This window comes from Oryza brachyantha, chromosome 2 (assembly GCF_000231095.2).
Source record: "Oryza brachyantha chromosome 2, ObraRS2, whole genome shotgun sequence".
In the NCBI taxonomy this organism is placed as follows: domain Eukaryota; kingdom Viridiplantae; phylum Streptophyta; class Magnoliopsida; order Poales; family Poaceae; genus Oryza; species Oryza brachyantha.
Window position 1 is genome coordinate 13,981,437 of NC_023164.2, and position 8,310 is coordinate 13,989,746.

Consider the following 8,310-nt stretch of genomic DNA (forward strand, 5'->3'; position numbering starts at 1 on the left):
AGAAATTAATTTAATTAAATCGTGGTTCTAAATCGATTAACATGATTTAAACTTAAATTACAGAGTATAAAATTTTGCTAAACAAATTAATTTAAAACTCGACAAAAGTGGGGCTTTTCTTTTTTCCTCCTCTTTCTCTTTCCTTTTTCCTTTCTTTTTCAAATTGGACCGAAGCCCAATTTTCCTCTTTTCTCTTTTTCTTCTTTCTTTCTCTTTTCTTTTTCCTCCCCTCCCTCCCTTCCTTCCTCTCGGGCCGGCCCATCCCATCACCTCCCCGCGCGCCGCGCGCCCTCCCCTCCTCCCGGCCGGGCCGCCTCGGCCCAGCTACACTCTGCCTCGGCCCATCGCTCCACGGCCTAGCGTGCCTGCGCCGCGTGAGGTCCGCGCTGCCTTCCCGCGCTGGCCGAGTCCGTGCCGCCGGCCGTCGCAACTGCCGCCGCGTCCTTCGCCCGTGACCGAACCAAACTCCCCCTAACGACCGTTCTGCCCTAGCCGGTCTCCTTGCGCTATAAATCCTCGCCGCCGCGCGCCGTCGCCCACTTTTCCCTCTCCGCCCGAAGCTTCCGTCGTCGCCGATCCCACCGGCCGTTGGCCGTCAGACGTCGCCACGTATTGGCGTCGCCACCGCCGCCTCGACCTCGCCGACAACCTGCCGGCTTCCGTCGCTGCCGGTGGGCACACGAGCGTCCTCGCCGCCTCCTCGCCCTCTTCGTCGCCGCCTCCGTTCCGCTCGCCGTCACCCGTCCCTCCTCCTCGCCGACTCGTTGCCACCTCCGCCGCCGCCAGTGAGCCCTCCCCTCTCCTCTCTCTTTTTTTCCGTCGCCACCGTCGGGCCTCCTCCCACCCACGTCGTCGTCGGGAGAATGCGCCGCATCCCCGTCGCCGCCGCGCCTCCGCCGGTCGTCACTATCGCCATGGGATCGCTGTGTCGCCGCTGCCGACACCCGTCATCACCTTCCGCTCCCGTGCGCTGTCGCCGGCATCCTCGTCGCGCCGCCGCGGTACGCCGTGCTCGACGCCGCCGGTCATGCGTCGTCGTCAGTCGCCGGTCGCCGGTCGTCGCCACGTCGTCGTGCGCCGCCGCAATCGCCGCACGCCGGTCGCCTCTGTCGGTTGAGCACCCGCTCTTCGCTCCCCTGCTCTCTCACTATGACCGACGGGTCCCACCCGTCGGCCACCCCTCCTCCTCCTTCCCCCTCTCCCCCCTCTCACTGCCGGGTGGGCCCGGTTGGTCGGCCGCCCGCCGGCCCTCCTCCCTCTCTCCTCTCGTGGGGCCCAGCTGTCAGCCGCCCACCTCCCCTTTCTCCCACCGACAGGTGGCCCCCACCTGTTAGTGCCACCTCACCCCTCCGCTAACGTCAGCAGACCTATTAATTACACAATAATTGATTTAGGACTTTTCTGTTTAGTTAAAAAACCCAGAAAACTTTTGAAATTCATATCTAATTCATCTAGTCTCCGTTTAGGTCCATTCAAATTTCACCAAATTCATAAAATTGTCAAGAATCCATTAAAAATACTTTCTTTTACTATTTCGGTAGAGTTTGTGCTTGTTTTATTTATTTTTGTGCTTTATCGCTTAGATTCGGACCTCGCCGAAAAACCGGTTTACTTCAAGATCGTCGCCGAAGTTCCCCAGGGGCTAGAACAAGGCAAGTGGCACTTATCTTTGATCATATTGAACCTATTATTACAAATTCCCCGCTTTATTTGTTCAAATATACATTGTTTTGATTAAAATATTTATTGTATTTATTTTCGGGCAACCCTTATTATTATGCTGTTGTTTACTAAACTTTATTCATGCTGTACCAGGGGTAACTTGATTAGAGTTAGGCCTAGGTTAATGCTTAGCCATGCTTAGAACAAGTAGCTCGTGGGATCACACTTAATCATTACTAGTTCTGAATAGCTGTTAATTATGATTCATCACCCGGTTCGGGTTAATGTCTACTAAAATATTGATAATGTTGGGCTGTGGGTGCATGGTTTTGAGAGTCACACCCATGGCAATTAAGGACCAGTTCACGGAAAACCCTGGAAGTAATTTAGTGCTAACAACATGCCGAAATGGGTAAGGTGGGATCTGGAGCATGGCTTTGAACTATTTGACGTACCAAGGCAAGGGTAGGCGTGATGGAGTATGGACGGGCAATCGTGGTGTAACGAAAGACTCTGCTACTTCCGGATCTACCAAGGCACAAGAGGGGACTGCCCGACTTGGTGTAAAGGAGAGGGTGAAACCTGAAGTGCGGTGCGATTAAATAGGGAGGGTTATGTGACGGGTCCTATCACAGTCTCCTTTCCGGTATGCCATGGTGGTATGTCGGCGCACGTTCAAGTGTAGTGGAGTAGTGTCTTGTGGGTACAGTAGTACACCTCTGATCAGAGTATAATCTATTCGAATAGCCGTGCCCACGGTTACAGGCGGACTCCCAGCTTCACTGTGATTAGTTGAACCTTTATTGGCCTGGGCAAACTGGCTTTCACTTGGGACTACTGCAACGTGGTGTAACGTTGAGTAGTGGCTGGGCTTGTCGCAACGTGGTGTAATGTTGGACAGTGTTGTGGTACTTTACAACTGTTATTTACTTATTCTTTAATTTATTTAATCACCTTTATTCAGTTTAATCTCTGCTATTTATTTATTTGCTGTTTTATTGCAACTAACCCTAGCATCTCGATGACCCTTATGCATCAGTTATTACCCTCTTTTCTGTGCTGCTTGTTGAGTACGGTGGTTTGTACTCAGTCTTGTCCAATTCCCCCCTCTCCAGAGTTAGAAGTGGAATCCGATGGAGGTGACTCTCAGGAGTGAGCTGGTCTACCATCGAAGTTTGCCTGTGGACTGGAGCCGTACCCGCTGGAGCTAATCTACCCTACTTTTCCGTTGCATTTTCATTAGAATATGTGTTATTTTCAGTTGTTTCTATGAACGATGGTTATGTAATCAATATTGTCTATTTGTGTACCCTAGCTGATCCTGGACAGGGATTTTAATATACAATTAAGTTTAGAAATTCATGTAAAAAATTTCTAGGCATGACATTAATACAGGAGTAATAAGTTTATGATCATGTTAATGCAAACATATCAGGTATTGCTACTTTTTTTTGTTCTTATTAGATGGATGGAATTAGTACACTAATAGTAGTATACTATTACTATTAGTTCTTCACTAATCATGTTACCAACTTAATTTTAGTAAATAATGTTCTTACAACTTTAATATAATCTATATATGAGATTACAATATCAATAGAATATGCCATTAACAAAACATGAAATTTTATTATTAAAAAATGAATATTTAATGTCAACCCGTGCTGCTATACAATTTAATTTAAATCATATATAATATTGGTTATTAAATGTTGTCAAAAGTTATATCTAAATTTTTAAAAATTGTCCAAAAAATATTAATACTTACAAAATATTTAGAAACTTAATATATAATATATACTATAAATATTTAATGCCACCCGCAACGCACATATCGACGGCTAGTTCCATTTAATTCACCATTCCACAGCAAACTCACTTATTGTATTATGCTCAACCAGGGGCATTTGGATCATAACATTGATGCAAATATGTATATACACATTTTTATATGTAGCAAGGAGGTCAAATGTTAATTTGGCAAGTTGAATTGTTTGAGAGTGGCATTTCAGCGAATGCAAAATCTAAAATGGTATTTGGGCGAATGCACATATTGAAGATGCCAGAATAGCAATTTTCTCATATATTGGGATCATGTTTTATTCTATGCTACCATACCAAAATCTAAGTATTTATAAGATTTAAATCATTCCACGGTATAAGATTGTTAAGGTTATTCACAATATTATTTATCTCATAAATTATTTTATTATATTTTTCTATCCTACCACCACCTGCCTCACAACCGTATACATCCCGCATCTATTGAGGAACACCAAAAATCTTTATCCCCAATCTTAATTTATGTAAACATAAAAAAATTGCCTATATTTTTCAAACGGAAGGAGTATTACCACCTGTTTTGGACCGCTAAGGGCATATACAAAGGTGCTTATTAGCTGACTATCTCGATCGCCACATAAGCAAATTTGGTGACGTGGAAGAAAGAGAGGGAAGGAAAGAAAAAAACTGTTGTCATGCATGACAACGGCTTAGAGTCGACTCTTAGCATATATTAAAGGAAACTTCCTTGCATAAGGCTGGATGAAAAGAAAACTAGTATAATAAAAAATATTTTATTATATTAATAAAGAAACATATCTGACTCTACCTTGGTACGGATCATTATAAAATAGATTTTTGTTGCTGATGTGGATTAGGTAAGAGTCGATGATGGGCTCTACCTTTGAACATGCCCTATTGGTAAAGATTAGCATTTCATAAAATTTTGTCAAAGATTGGCAACACTTTTGTTTGGTGTATTACCAAAACTATGGGTCCAATTCAACTACTATATCCCAGCCGCCAAATAGATTGGCAATGCTATTTTTTGACTTTTCCAATTATTTGACATGGTAAGGCTGGACTACAAAAGAAACTCGCCTTGGACTTGATTCATTTTTACCGGGATACATTCATTACATCATACACTGAAAAGGGCCCAAAATAGCCAAGTTTGGCCTGGGCCTGGGCCTTCTCCTAGGATTGGGTCCAACACATTGCACTCTCACTTTTTGTGCAGCAGCTAGCATATGCAGATATATATGCCCCCAATGGTGACATCATTAGTAGAACAAAGCCAGCACCCAGACAAGTGTTCAACAGCTATACGAAGATGCTCTGCAAAATCTATTAAAGTGGCATTTCAAAAATTGACTTTTTTTATCTCTAAATTTGGATTTTTTTCATCGTAATATACTTTCTAGTCTTTGCTTTTAGATTACTAAGAACATGTATATAAAAATTTTATTTATAAATTATTTTTCATTTGTAAATATGTTGTTGAGCTCTTTTTTTTCTTTAAAAAGGCTAAACAATGACCCCCTTGTTCTTTGAGAGCAGCCATAACACATCAAAATTTATAGCATTTCAAATTTATCACAAATATAACTTTCACTTACATTACTTTCTCAATAAAGCACAACATTTGACCACTCATTTTCTTCACATGCTTTCTTCTTTTGAGCAATGACGACATTCCTATTTAGTTCAACATATTTCTTTAATATCTATGTCCAAACAAAAGCTTCTTATATTTTAGGAAAAAAACAATAGTGTGATTGATGTCCTTGAATTAGCAAGGCTCTTCTTGCCTATGGTCATGAGGATTACTGAGGAACTATATCCCCTGTTGAGCTTGCGGGTTCCGACGAGGGCTGCTAGCTAGGAACGTGTCGTCGTGAACGAAGATGTTGGAGCTGGTACAACCATATAACATCCTTAATTGTCACCAACATCAGATACTACCTTCGTCTCTAAATATTTAACGTCGTTGACTTTTTGACACATGTTTGACCGTTGATTTTATTTAAATTTTATAGAATATGTAAAGTTATATATACATAATATTATATTTAATAATAAATAAAATGATATAAAAATATTTAATAATTATGTAAATTTTTTAAATAAGACAAATAGTCAAACGTATGAAAAAAATCAACGGCGTCAAATATTTAGGAATAGAGGGAGTATATGCCTTTCAGGCAGTCAATTGCAGTGAAGATGTAGATGGCCAATAGCAAAACCATGGGCCATAATTAGGGAATCATCAAGCATTTACCAAAGGAATGAAATTGCTATTGGCCAATTTCACTTTCACTTTTGCTTTGTCAGTTTGCCAGCAGTACCGAGATTGCCTAGACATCACAGTAGAAAAAGGACGTGGGACGTACGTAAAGGATTAAACTAGGAGAAATAACAAAATTAGTGTATAGTATAAACCAATTTTAATTTGTTGAAAAAAACCCAAGCTGACAGTTATATCCCAAACAAACCGTACAACGTCTTAATTTACGGATGGTTCACCTATGAATTTTTAAAGACTATCTTGTTTTTAGTCACTTTTTATGGTAGAAGAAGAAATAAATATTCGTTTTTTTAGCTACAATAAATAAAAGCCTCATCTTCTACCCTCCTTCTCTACTACATGCCTACATGTACTGACTACCTGTATTGTTATGCTTGTGTGTTCTGTTGCCTCTTCACCTTACGTACCATCCTCTTAGCTTCTGCTGTTAATGCCTCCAAAAGCTTAAGCAACACAAAGGTTCCCTTGACACACTGGTCTTTTCTACCGCGAATGACTCATGTTGTCAAGGACACTCTCACAACTACCTCACAATCAATCCCATTCCCATGGGCCCATGGCCAACCCTATCCGCCACCGTCCTCTAACCCAATAGTTTTAGCGCTGGTGGTCTCCCCTCGCCATTGCCCATAGCTAGTTTATCGACCTCACTGGCCATCCCTCTAGGTTTGAAGAAACCCCCAAAACCCTCCACTCTCTCTCCTTTTCTCGACCGCTTCATAAACTCACACACCCAACCCTAATTTGATGGGCCTCCTATGTCAGAGACGAAATTATTGTCATACGGGAGCACACATCATTCATCAGACGTCTAGTAAACTCAACTGAAATTTTGTAAGTTTTTAGGCAACTCTCTTTTTTAATTATGCCAAATATTATAAGTATTTTTATTATATTACTTAGACATATGTTTGTACAACATAAACCATATTGTAGACATAACATAGATATATAAAACTTTCATAGGAAATAGAATTGATAGTTAAATTTTTCCTTAAATCGTCCAAACCAAACTGCTAAAGACAGAGCTGTGTATAGTAGCCTGTTCACAGGCAAATGGCAGAGGAACCTTTGGTCACATAAAACTCCTCCGGTCAAAGCAAAAGAGCACACACATGCAAATAGGCCTGCACCTAGCTATCTAGAGCACGTAGAGAGAGAAAGCATGTGTGTCTCTGAGAGAGAGAGAGAGAGAGGGGTGCCATGGGCAGGCAGGCCAGCTGCGTGGTGGGGCGCCATGCACTGGTCCATGATATGAAGGGGAGCTACTATAGCTGACCGTGATTCCTACAACTATACTGGAGTACTGGAGTACGCAGAGGAGGAGGACGATGGAGTTGCGAGAGACAGCCGGGACGACAGTGAAAGAAGCCTGGTAAAAATTTTTGGGAGAAGTGTCACGTCAAATGTTTGACCGGATGTTGGAAAGAGTTTTCGGACACGAATGTAAAAACGAATTTCACGGCTAGCCTAGAAACCGCGAGACGAATCTTTTGAGCCTAAATAATCCGTCATAGCACATGTTGGTTACTGTAGCACTTATGGCTAATCATGGACTAATTAGGCTCAAAAGATTCGTCTCAAGATTTCTTACATAACTGTACAATTAGTTTTTTGGTTCATCTATATTTAATATTTTATTTAGGTGTCTAAAAATTCGACGTGATATTTTTGAAAAAAAATTTTAGGAACTAAATAAGGCCTTAGCTAGGGCTGGGCATGCAAACAGTTCTAGGGCCTGGAATCATAAGGCCATGATGCCAATTTGCCCACCGTGTTTCTTTCATTTTGGATGGATGCACTAACTGCATGCAGCGCCAGAAGCAGCTAGCTGATGCCTTTGCATAATTGATCGCTAATCAACTCCTCGTTGTTTTCTATTCTCATCGTTCGCGTTCGTAGATTGTTTAGCAAATAAACGTTACATCAAAAGGCAATTCTCTGGTTCATTTTACTGGTAGTATTATACTACTAGTAGAAAAATGCTATTTTTTACTTTGTTAATTACTTGATTAGCATTATTTTGTAATTTTGTTTTTTTTTGCAATCAATATTACAATAAAAAGGACAATATTACCCTTTCAAATTTCTACTACACCTAATATTGTTGGTAGTATAATTTAATCACAGCCGTTCGACAAAAATAGATCAAGATTTGAATTAAATTCTACTACTAGTAAAATGTATCGTAGTCAGCCCCTAGATCAAAAGGTTCATTTTTTCAGTTATGTTAGTGGGTAGTTTTGAATTTTAAATTGCTTATATTTGTTTCCCAAACACCTCATTGACGAAGCAATCGTTGAAATGATTAGAGCTACGAAAGTCAACGAAGGAATTTTATATTGTAATACAAAATTCAAATCCTAGATTTACTTGTATTTGGAAGTTGGAACAGAGGTACAGTACTGATCAATTAAGCTGATTCCTGCAAAAATTCGTGTAAATCAGTATGGATCGGCTCACACATGGATTCATCAAGCAGTGACAATTGATGCCACACATGTATTCTGATCAAACACATGTCAATTATATTTTTCATTGCAGAGGAATGGGGGCAG